The sequence below is a fragment of the Rhinolophus sinicus genome, linkage group LG12, assembly GCF_036562045.2.
Source record: "Rhinolophus sinicus isolate RSC01 linkage group LG12, ASM3656204v1, whole genome shotgun sequence".
Taxonomy (NCBI): domain Eukaryota; kingdom Metazoa; phylum Chordata; class Mammalia; order Chiroptera; family Rhinolophidae; genus Rhinolophus; species Rhinolophus sinicus.
Genome location: NC_133761.1, coordinates 1877435 through 1889893, shown reverse-complemented (window position 1 = coordinate 1889893; position 12459 = coordinate 1877435). Strand labels below are relative to the sequence as shown.

At 56.4% G+C, this 12459-nt stretch overlaps 1 protein-coding gene across 7 annotated transcripts in view; it reads right to left on the bottom strand.

Moving 5' to 3' along the window:
• Positions 1-12459, bottom strand: part of SLC45A4 (solute carrier family 45 member 4) — a 69399-nt gene that overhangs the window by 46664 nt on the left and 10276 nt on the right. For 2 of the 7 annotated variants that reach the window (XM_074317025.1, XM_074317028.1), the window contains exon 1: positions 6187-7313. The exons of 3 other annotated variants lie outside the window; for them this stretch is intronic. The gene's annotated coding sequence lies outside the window, so the exon portion shown is untranslated. Of the gene's footprint in view, positions 1-427; positions 623-6186; positions 7314-12459 lie in introns of those variants that run through there. 2 more of the 7 variants (XM_074317024.1, XM_074317027.1) reach the window with 1 other exon arrangement.

Here is a 12459-nt window from a genome sequence, read left to right as displayed (position 1 = left end):
TCCCCACCCCAGGACATGCCCAGGACTCCCTCCGCCTTGGTCAAGTTGAACGTGCTTCCAGACCTCCCTCTCTGGGCCTCCCCGCGCCTGTCCCTGGAGACGTCGTGCAGGGCTCTGACTTTGCTGGCACCGGTGCCCACACCTGCCGGCCTCACCACTTGCTAAGTACTAATGAACATGGGAGCACTTCCGGCCAGGCCACTAGCTCTGCCCGCAGCCCACCCCACCCGATACGATCTGCAAGGGGGCTGCCAGCTAGAGGGAACGGGTTCTGGAGAAGATCCAGGAAGTAGCTCCTCTTTCTGAAAAGTAACGCTCTCAGGAACGGTTTTTACTTTTTTTTTTAAAGGAGTAAGTTCACTGTCAGTGTTGCTCTCCTTTAGACCCGAAATCTCCTAACCACACACAGACGACATCCCCGACCTACCCCACTTTCTTGTTGTTAGTCACACTCCGTTTCCTTCCATAGTGAGGCCAGTTTTCCCTCAGGAAAGAGGCAGCTCCAGTTTTAAAGGGAGATTCATAAAAAGGTAGGGCTCCCAGGACAGAAGTCCACGTTCCTGAAAAGGCTGCCAATCATAAAATGAGTAATACCCGAAAGTCTCGTACAGACCAGCTCAGTGGCCAGCTCTCCCCTCCCCCAGCTCACGCCCAACAATAGCCAGTAACAAACAAATACCACGGGGATAAAGGCCTCTTTACCAGAACAGCAGAAACAAGTCCACCTGTTAACAAAAACTAACTGCTGAGCTAAAGGCTGCAAGTTCACACACAATCTGCCTGTTGTAAGCAGCGCCTCAGTTTATCAAGGCAACAATAACTCTTTTTCAAAGATTGACAAAGTTCTCCACAAATACTTGCCCTCCAGCATTTTTAAGATACTTTGCAGGATAAATATTAGCTCGGGACTTGCCTACGGGAGAAGTGAAAGCTGCCAAAGAAGCAGTTTCCAGAAAAAGAGAGAACAGCGCCACCGGAGGGCAGGCACAGGGCTGGCTGGGCTGCAGCTGCTCCCGCTGACCCCGTCCTGGTCCTGGAGCCACTGCCCTGGGCCGGGCCCCACCAGCCCTCTACCTACCCGGGCCTCCCGGCCTAGAGGGCAGGGCTGCAGCTCTGCCTCCTGATGGGGGCACAGTGCCAGGCAATCAACAAACAACTCAGCGCGGCAGACAAAAACAACTGGAAAACGGAGTTAATTAAAAGGAGAGATCGTAAGATAATTGTTGGGACGAACAAGAACAAGAAACACTGCAGCTTAAATCTGATTTAAACTTAACTTCTTGACAGACGGTGAGGGAGCCTGGGTGGCCACTGCAGCACAGGGAGCAGAGCCGGCCAACTGCCCACGTCCAGGGACCTGCCATCGGCAGCCACCCCCAAAGGGCCAGGCTGAGTGGGCGAGCAGCAGGTCTGCGTTGCCAATTCTCACGACCACTCCAGATGTCACTTGCCCTTAACATCACCTGGGGGATCTTTTTACACTGAATACAATGGCTTGCAACTCCACAGGAACTGGAAGCAAACTGAGAACAAAGCCAGCCACAGCACAGGTGACATGGAAGGCTTCCCCAGCAAGTGACCAGCTCAGGCTTTTCTGAGCCAACAGATGAAGGGACCCAAGGGACTGCCAGTGCAGCCTCCCGAGTCACAAGTGGGGAAGTCAGGCTCAGGCAGGGTCCCTCAAGACGAGGCTCAGGGACCTCAACTCCTCGGGCCCTCCTCCTCCCGTTCTTCCCGTACCATGTGCCCTTCTGTTCTCCTTCACACGGCCTTTTGACACAAAGTAGCCTGGCTCAACATTCTCTTAGTTACTTTGTAATACACTTGAAACAAGGTCCCTAAGCTGCCTACAGAAAACCTTGCAGAGAAATGGATCAGATCGCCAAGTCTTCTCTGGGCGCCTAGAAGTGGAACGAGCTGGATGAGACTAGAATTAGAGGTGGCAGAGCAGGGTCTGCACAGTCCAGCAGGGTGGGGCCTGGCACAGGGAGACCAAGCAGATCTGCCAGCCGGCCTCCGCCGTAGGCCCAGTGCCAGGTGGCCAGCAGGTGTTCTGGCCAAGGCCGCAGGTAGAGAGGCTTCATAAAACCACCCCAACCACCCCTGGAATGTCTGCTGTCTTACAGTTTGCTGCATCCACAACTTGTCATAAGGCACACTACTGGACCCCCCACCCTCACCATCAAACGACACCCCCCTTCTGAGCTGGTGCAAAGCCTTTCAAGGGGAGCGAGGCTAAGGCGCCCCCGAGGCACCGAGGGGCCCTGTGCGGGGAAAGCTGAGGGCACTCCGTGCTCCTCTGGGCGGGGAAGCCAGCGGCAGCGGCCCCTAAGCCAGCCCGTGTCCAGAGAAGACTCCCTCTCAGCCGGTCTACAGCTTCCAGTCCAGCGCCCTGGACACGCGGAAACGGGAGGCAGAAGGAAGACAAATGAAATGAGAGAGCCCCTGACACTGCACCCTCGAATGTCCCATCCTCTCCAGAAACTCCAGTGTCAGCGCCAGCTCCAACTCTGCCTCCACTTTTAGGGCTGTCCCAGGGCGCCCACCAGGCCAAGGGCACCTAACGGACTGAGTTCAGTCGGCTTTCAGCTCCCCAAGGGCAAAGCTTCCGGGGTTTTCCTGCAGCCACTGCCCTGCAGCGTGAAGGTGGCAGCGCAGGCACAGCCAGGCCCTGCTGGCGCTCCAGTCTGGAGGGCCCTGAGCCGGTGGGTGCCGGAGAAGTCAGCTCCCCGCACCAGGGTTGCACAAGCACTTCAGTAAACCAGAGCCCAGGAATGGGGTTCTAAGCAGTGGTTTTGGCTGCAAAATCACAAATATGCTCTTTGAAGGCACAGGTCACTTAACAGGACTGAAAGGTCAGACACGGGCCATCTTTATGTTGATCTGTGTACACGGACTTGCTTTAAAAAGGGTTGAGGAACACTTTTCACCTCTGCTTTGAACGGCACCTGGGAGCACTTTGCCCTGAAATTCAACAACGCTGGTGCCCTTCTGCAATTCATCGAGAAACGTGAGGTTTGGGAGCGCTGCCCCCACACATCCGCAAGCCCCGAGGACACCTCCGGCTCAGGACCCGGGGGGCAGGTGTGCTGCACGAGCGGGCAGAGGCCTGACCCCAGGCAGTGAGCGGAGGGGCCGGGCAGGCACACCCTGCCACTCGGGACGGAAAGTTGGCTGGAGCTGGGAAGACGGCTGGTGTCTGTAAAAACGTTCCTCCCGGGGGAGCCTCTGGAGACAGGCTCCAAGATGCTTCATTCTTTTCCTTATTTGCGCCTCTGAAAAATAAGCTGTTTCTCCTCTTCTGAAATGGAATACGGGTCAAAACCTTCTACTGTGAATGGTGACCCAAAGAAAAAGGTCACCAGATCCAAAATATTTCTCGTTTGGCCAGTGGCCCAAAGTAACTCGAGTCTGTTTATTTGATTATAGCAGAGCTCTCCTGGGGGATAAAAAGCCTAATCCAATAGCACACTGGTCACGATTGTCTAAGCCCAGTGAAGAGGCCGGGGTGCAGGAAGCTTCTCGCTCCCTTGGTGGGTCCTCCTGGGTGCCAGCCCCTCCTCACCCCAGAGACAACAGCTGCCCACTGAGCTGTGGGGTCTCAAGCGTCTGTCCACCAGCGCCCCAAGCCCCCAGCGAGGCCTACTCCCAGAGAACAGACATCCTGCGAAGGCCTGCGAGCACCAGAAATGGGCTGAGAGTGCGGCTCAGGGTCCGCCCAAGTGGGGCTCCCAGCACCCCGGGACAGCTCCCCCTGCAGCACCCCACAGTGGCCCCGTGAGTGCAAAGGTAGCACCTGTTCTTGCCTCCACTACGTGGTCCTCCAGCAGCCACGAAACAATGACCACACTCGACGTCCCCACAGCCTTCCCTGGGTCATGGCATCTCCCAAGCTTTCACTCAATACCTGAACCGAGCCCACAAGCTCGCACCGCACTGACCCTTGCTTGCGCGTGAATACTAGCAGCTCCCCACTTTTCCTCCAGCTACACGCATCTGCTTAACCTTCACCAAACCTTCCCTAAATCCCAGTGCAGGGTGACGAGCTCGGCCCAGGCCACAGCGGGTCCCCTTCTTCTGCAGAAGGACCCACACTGAACACGTGACACACACTCCCGGGGCCACGTCCCATCGAGGCACCCTGCCTCACACAGACCCCCCTGAGAATTCCTGGGAGACCTGCACTCTGGTCAGCGCACTGGGGTCCACTTTAAGACATATCCCAACGTGCAGACCCCAGGTGGGAAAACTGCCCAACAAGACAGATGGAGAGGCAGACACAAGCCGGTGGCAGGAAGCCCGTGGCAGCGGGTGGTGCAAAATGGTGAAAAGGCAGAGGGAGGAGCAGCCAGCAGCAGGATCTACACACACTTCCCACGGCCGACCCCTCAGGGAGCAGCAGCTCCCCGGCCCAGCATGTCTATAAACAGGAGACTTCACTCTTTCCCAGAGAATCTCTGAAGACGCTAAACCATCTGAAGAAGCACTGACCACCCTCAGTGCTTCTAGAACTAGTGAGGGGGCCTTGGGTCAGCCCCTACCCATGGGGGAGCCGCCCCCCATCTCCTGGGTGAGCTCTGCCTCAAAAAAGCCCAAGGGAGACAGGCCCGAGAGCTCCTGCATCTGTGCCCCCTCCCAGCCCCCGGGGAGGAGGGGGTCTGAGCACATGATTCCTCTTCCCCCCCACCCCCCATCTCCCTGCTAGAAACAGAGGACTTGGGAACAGAAGAGGAACTATGGTGGTTTGGGCACAGGCTGTGGGCCAGCCTTTAGGGGGCCCCTCCCTCTGTGCCCCCAGGAGCTCCCAGCCTGAAGGGGGCCTCACCAGAGCGAGGTCAGCATGCAGACCTGCAAATGTCCTACTTGTACCTCTTGGCATGTTCCCTACGTCACCTGCAGTCCTTACCAGGACAAGGGAGTGTACGCAGAACCACGGTGACAGTTCCCAGGCAAGTTTGCCATCGAGGCACATGCAGCAGCAGAGTGGGCTGCCTGCATCTGACCGCCCGCCCGCCCGCTCACATGCAGCCTGAGCCACAGCAGCTCGGCCCCTGCAGGGGCCAGAAACTCCCCTGGGAAGGCCTAGCAGCCCCCTCAATCCCACTTCTTCTCTCGTCCACACTTCCCTCTGTTAAGTCCAACTATCGGGGAAGCAGAAGTAGCCGCCCTTGACAAACCACCACGCCAACCGTAAAACCAGCCAAGCTAAAGTGACAGTTGGTGCTGACTCCATGTTGTGACTCTGGCAGGGCTCTGCGTCAGTTAGTATTTCTCTCAGCCCTGGACAGAGCATCAGGCAGGCGCAGAGCGCGATCCCACGGACGTGAGCACCATGGCAGGGTATGAACAGAACTCCTGCCGCTGCAAATCACACACAAAGAGCATGACGATCATGGGACCAAGGCCCGCGGGCCGGCAGGAAGCCTGTCACAGACACACAGAAAATCCACTCACCTCGCTTTTTCTTCACGACTAATTTTAACAGGGAGGAGACATAAGCACAGCTAACAAACGCTTCCTTGCAGATATAATTTACAGCATCGTGACTCAGCTGCCCTGACGGCCTGACAGGTGATGTCACCTGGATGCATAACGGGGTTTTCATGAGGGAACAACCTGCACGCAGGGCAAGGACAGCGGGCTTCGTACCCCCCCAGCCGCCCGCCCCCACGGTCCCCCGACCAGGACCACCTCCCCTGGCCGCCTTCCTCCAAGGCCCTCCAAGCCCCAAGGGCCGGCCCCATTGATGCTTCCTTCGTACTGTGTCTGGATTTCCAAATCCCTTCCAGGGAACCGTCCCACGGCCAGGATGCCGGCCTGCTGGCCTAGCTGGTTGAACAACCAGTTAAAGGCAGTTAAGCACAAGTATGAAAATTATTTATGCATTTGGCTACAGAGGTTATTCTTTTGGGCATCTGGTAAGTCTAGCAAGAAAAACATTAGGCCATACATAAATGTTCACTGTGCCACCGGTCACCACGCCACCCTCTTCAAATGCAGCAGGCTTGCAGCTGGGCCGAGGCCACTCAGCTGGGACAGCTGGCGCCCTGGCGCTCAGACTGGCAGCCAGGCAGGACTCTAGCGGCCCCAGCAGCTATGGCCCCAGCAGACCGGCACTCAGGCCCCCAGGCGGTCCACGAGGGAGACCGCACAAGGGCCCTGGCAGGTGTGGGCTCCTCCACTCACATTTCTCTCCTCCTTCTCGCCCACAGGTGGTCACGCCCAGGCTGCTTCAAGCCCAAGCTACTTCAACAGCTTTCTGACCGCCACCCCTCCATCCGGCTGCTCCCAGAATTCCAACTCTGCCAGCTGGATCTCGACTTCCTCCTCCAGTCCAGCCAGTCGCTCACCGGCCCCCTACCCCAAGCACCCAGCTTGCGCACGAGGAACCAACGTGCGGGGACGCAGAGGCCCACCGGAACCACCCGCTCGCTCACGACCACTGACTCCACAGCGTCGGCCGGGACAAGCAGCCCCCCCGCAGCCAGGCTGTGGCAACGCCTGTGCTCCGAGCGGCCCCAGCGCGCCTGCTGCTTCCTTCCTCCACCAAGCCCTCTGCCCCTCCCATTCCTCAAGGCAAGCGTGCCAACGTCCACACACCAAGTCCTCGTTTCCCCACGGGGACCGCAGTCTCCCTGGAGACCCCGAATCTTCCGCGGCTCTGAGGGTACACAGCTGCAGCTGACACTCTGCAAGGGCATCCTAGGAGCCAGCTACTATTCTAGACCTTTCTACGCAGAAACTCAAGCCTCGACAGTCCAGTGCAGGGAATGCTATCACGTACGGGCTCCAAGTGACAGATGAGGAAACGGAGGCACAAAAGGCCAAGTCACTGGCCTGCAAGACGCAGGATGCGAACCACAGGGCACAGAGCAGGACCCGGACAGCAGCCCTGAGAGCAGGGCTTCCAATCCGCACCGCTCGGTGCACTCACCATCGCAAGGTCACTGGGCTGGGAAAGGGGCAGGAATGGGAGGAGAGGGCCAGAGCCCCACCTGAGTCTCACGGTTGTGTTTTCTGTTATGTGGGGGGTTGTCCAGAACATGCCAGCCTGACATGCAGGTCATTTTGAGCAGAAATCAATTAAAGCCCAACAAACTCAGGAAGAGGTTTTTTGTTTTTTTACCTCCCCCTTTCCTTCTGAGAGATTCAGATAGAAACATCTGCCTCAGATAGGGAACCTTAGCACAATCACCTGAAGCATTTTCAAACTAGCAGAGACAAGAAGCGTCCAGGCAGGGGCCTGTCAGCCGGACGCCCCACCACTGCCCTGGGTTGCCTGGCGGGAACTTGGCACCTCTCGGCTATCTGTAAAATTGCCCATACTCACTTCTGAAATCTAAGACCCCGTTCCCCACCCCCTTCTCCTCTGTCCAAAATGACACATACGCCCATGTTTGCCTGTCTTTGGAATTTTCATGCTTATGTGCATTCCCCATACGCACCTATTAAAATTTGATTTTTCTCCTGCTAATTTGCTGTATGTTGTTTGAATGACTCAACCAGCCAGGAGAACTGTTCGAGGTTAGGGGAAGTACCCCACCCTGACAGGGGCCTCCCCCTGATCCAGACAAAGATGCCAGGCAGGCAGCTGGTCACAGGCTCCGTTAGGGACCGGAGTCAGAAACTTGGAGCAGCTCAGGGTGGAGGGCAGAGCAGGGTGACAGACAGGCGGCGAATGCACATGTGGTCTGAAGGGAGCAGGTGAGGGCCGCGCCTGCTCTTTTTTCTTTCTTTTTTTTTTTTTTTTAAAGATTTTATTGGGGAAGGGGAACAGTGTGTATTTCCAGGCCTTTTTTTTTTTTTTTCCAAGTCAAGTTGTTGTCCTTTCAATCTTAGTTGTGGAGGGTGCTGTTCAGCTTACAGTTGTTGTCCTTTCAGTCTTAGTTGTGGAGGGCACAGCTCAGCTCCAGGTCCAGTTGCCGTTGCTAGTTGCAGGGGGTGCAGCCCACCATCCCTTGCGGGAGTCAAACCGGCAACTTTGTCGTTGAGAGGACACGCTCCAACCAACTGAGCCATCCGGGAGCTCAGCGGCAGCTCAGCTCAAGGTGCAGTGTTCAATCTTAGTTGCAGGGGGCGCTGCCCACCATCCCTTGTGGGACTCGAGGAATTGAACCGCCAGCCTTGTAGTTGAGAGCCCACTGGTCCATGTGGGAATCGGACCGGCAGCCTTCAGAGTTAGGAGCATGGAGCTCCAACCGCCTGAGCCACCGGGCTGGCCCCGCACCTGCTCTTTTTAATGGAAGAAATTCACACTGAGCCTGAAGAAAAATCTTAGTTTGAAACAGTACTTATTTCACCTTCCATGCATAACAGACAACCATGCGAGTGAAGCGCAGAGTCAGAGAGACAGCACTGGACTCACTCCTTCCCTTCGAGACAAGCATTGTCATCATGGGCCACAGCGGGGAACAGGCTCCCGAGAACCACCAGGACCAAGCGGACTAAAGCTGCGTCCTCCTTATTAGAAGAGAGTGAAGAGCTGATTTTACAAACGGGTGGGACCCTGGGTTTTCCCCAGCCTGGGAGCTTGGCTGGCCTGCCAAGAAGCTGGCTGCTGACGCCCACAGAAGCAGAGCTGGAAAGAATTGCACGTCCTGTCTTGAGAGGAACTAAGTGGCCACGTGCCAGAGACCTGTGGGGTCCCCAGTGGCGGTGGCCGCTGCAGCGGGAACCTCCAGAGAGGCCGGTAGTGAATGCTGGGGAAAGCTGACAGCCCCAGGTCCTCCAGCCCCGCCAGGGAAACAAACTCAGGGCAAAGCAGGCCCTTCACAGACCCTCCAGCCCCTCTGAATCAGGACCCAGCCAAGTGCCATCTCCGCCTGGCGGGCTCGGAACAAGGTGGGGTTCAGGGGGCTCCTGGCTGCAGCTGCAGACCCTCGATCACAGGCCTACAAACACGCCATCCTTCATCAGTGAGCGTGAGCTGGCGGAGAACTCAACGCTGACAGCTAGGCAGCCCCCCCCCAGAAAACCGTAAATAAACAAAACGTATATTATGATCCTGCATTATACTATATGTTACACACAATATACCATATACGTATAATTATGTATTATTTACCATACTATGTCATTAAAATACATTATGTTACGTTATATAATTTCTTATAATACACACACACTATGACATAGTGGTATAATATTACACCATCTATAACTGGATATACTTTAAGACTGGGCACTGTCCGTGCGCTGGCACACACGACTACGGGATTAACTACAGGGGCACATGAAGGGGTCTAACTCGGCAGCCCTCTTCCGGGAGGGACTTCGCAGGCGGACACCAAGTTCCCACAGACTGGACCTCCGAGCCTGACTTTTCCTCCTCCGCCAGCTCAGGCCAAGACATTCCATCCGCCACTCCCCAGTCTTATCTCAATGTGACATTGCTCAATTCTTTTGGAAGCCTTGGCTGTCTGTGGCTCTCACTGCTAATTTTAACTATCCTACATTTCCCCACACCGTGAACTGGGGCATCCCAATGTCACTGTCACAACAGTGTTGCAACAGTCACTCTGGGCGGCCTCCCGCCGGGCTGGTGCCCGCCAGACGCCCAGTCCCACTGGTAGTTGCTGCCCATCGTGGTCAGAACCAGGAGCCGCAACCACCACCCTTGAGGTTTCTCTCCAACCGCTCATCAGGGGGAGAGTCCTACCCAGGGCCAGCGCCAGCCCCAGTCCGCCGGCTGCCGGTGACCGCCAGGCCCAGCTCCCTGCCGTCATCCAGAGCCCAGGCACAGCCCCGGCAGCCCACCCTCCCGAACAGCGTTCCTCAGCTAAGGAGGGCCGACCCTGGATGGGGGTTAGGACACCCATCAACACTCCCTCAAGTATACAGAAAATGGGGTCCATGGCCCAAAAAAGGTTAAGAACTACCCAGTTAGGGAAATGGGTCAGGGAGACGTATACTCAGCCAGCTCAACTGGTTAATGGGATTTTTGCCTTGAGAGAATTATTACATCATGTTTTCATAATTTTTAAAAGTTGGTCCTTCCTTTGTAGTTTCCTTTAGAATTGAGTTGAGCAATTTAGGTTCATACAAAAAAAAAAAGGCATGTTGGAAAAAATAAAAAGATGGATTCTAAATTTAGGAAAAACTATAAGGGCCAGCCCTGGTTATTACAAGAGCTGAGAATTTTCTGGAGCTCATCAAATAGTCAGTGACGTCAGAAACTAAAGATCAAGCCACAATTTCTAGAACTGATCCTAAGAAACGTACAAAAGTATGAACAACTACAAGTAAAACGACGGGTGTTCTGTCAAAGAAAATACAGGCAGGCCAGCAAACAGTGGTGTCCAGGGCCAGGTCCCGTGAATGTTACTGGTTGTCTGGCCGGGTAATAATGAGCGTGTTTTGAACCTTCTGTGCAGTATTAACTCATTCGTTTTAAAAGTAACCCAGGACACACTGAGCTGTAGAAAGACTGAGCAAGAAAAACCAGGTCAGCAGCACACCATCTCCCGTTTCATAACGAAAGCACAAGCCACACTCCAGATAAAACCTTAATCCGACTCACACACTGCATTTACACGCGGGGTCCGGCAGGGCCTCTCACGCTGGAGCCCAGGGAAGTGGGCGCCTCCCGGCTGTCCGCCCACAGAGCTGCCCGATGCTCTGCCTGGTGCTGGGCAGACAGGGATCTAACAAAGGCTGCCCTCCCCATCCAGCCCCCTCCCGGTGCTCGTACCACACACACCACGGCCAGAGGGCACAGACTGCCCTCAAGTTAATTCAAGGCTGCCCAGGAGACCAGGAGCCCACCTGCAATCCCATGAAAGAGGAACGTGGCCATGTACGTGGGACCTGAACACACGGGAGCACAGATGGGCCTGGAGGCACCGGCATGCCCCAAGCCCACTCAGCCTGCGTTTATCAGCTCCACTGGCCACTGCGGGGCCTTCCTCCTGCCGTCTCAAGACCAAGTTCCCAGAAACCCATAGCCATCAGCTCCCACCAGATGGAACCACGCCAGGCAGCGGGAGGCCCGGAGGCTGGTCCCACACGCAGGCCACCCCTTCTAGGTGGTTCCGGTCCCTGCTCCTCCCCAGGCCCGGGAGGAGTGCCACCCCCCCTTGCTGGTGTCCCGTAACCCTGCCCACTCCTCTGTGTGACCCTTTCTGACTCTCCTCACTCTACTCTTAGATGCCACCGGCTTCCTGGCCACAGAAGGCCGCCGCAGACACAGGGAGAGTATCCCCGCGTGACACTGACAGGCAGGGAGGCAGGCAGACACACGGGGGCTGAAGCTGTCAGTGATAAAAACCGTGACTCTAACAATTAGGAGGAATGACTCGTCGCTCTTGATCAGCTTTTTCTCCAATCAAGACCATCAGCCTTGAAACGGACCCTCAGCTGCAAATCGGGGTGAGTGTAAGCAGATTCTGGACTCCACGACACGCAGAAATAGGCAGCCATGCCCTAAGGGCCCAAACTCCACAGGAATCATCAAACACGGGGAGCAGACACCCATGATGTGCAGTCATCTGGGGACAGTGCAGAGAAAAGGGAACTCAAAGGCAGCTCCACAAAAACCAGACATTCAGGGCTATTTGATGCAAATTAGCAATTCACTGTGACGACATGACCTGCTTCTATCACATCCACAGTCCAAGAGGGACACGCACGGGGCCACAACAGCTCCACTGCACAGTCCAGCGTGTCACCTCGGGCTGAGGGGGTGCCCACAGGAGCCCTGGGTCCTCAGTGGCCTCAGCACAAACCCGTGGCCATTGTGCCTGTTTCTGGTGGGACCTAGGGTTCAGAGGTAAGCAACAGTGTGACACCATGGAGTCCCAAAGGCAGGTGTGGGGGCCAGTCCTGTAGGCCCTGGTCACCTGGCGGTTCGTGGCCTCAGCTGCCTCACCTGCCAGCCGCTGATGGGTTCAGCCCAAGGTCACGTGGCCGAGATTCCCGGTCACCACTCTCCAGTCCCCTGTCCCACCAATAAGGACATCTCATTTCAAATACGGGGCGAATGTGTCACAGGTGCTGTTTAAAGTTTCAATGTTTTCAGAAGCTTTGTGCGTACAGCACACGGCACGTGGCAGGTCCCACGGAACGCTCCCGAGGCCCCTACTGTCATGCAATGGCATCCGAGACAAAGAATCTGGTCTGGAGCACCCATCTGCCCTTGGTGCCACCGGGTGGGTGTTCAGACAGGTGGGGGCTGAACAGGCTCCAAGCAAGCAGCTCCAGCCTCACAGGCCGAAGCTCCTGGGCCGCCCCAGGCTCCCCCGCCACAATGAGACAGGCCAGAGACCCTGGGGAACGGAGCCAGGGAAGGCAGGCCAGGAGAGCAGCTGGGCGGGTCAGGGAGGGACAGCGTCTGGCAGGGGCATGGTCAGTCCACCTGTAAACGTGCCTAGGTCACACCTACCCAGAAGGCAGCTCCTTTGCCATCGACCAGCCTGTGGTCCGCACGGCGTCACGTGCATGTCCCCCACACACAGCCCAGAG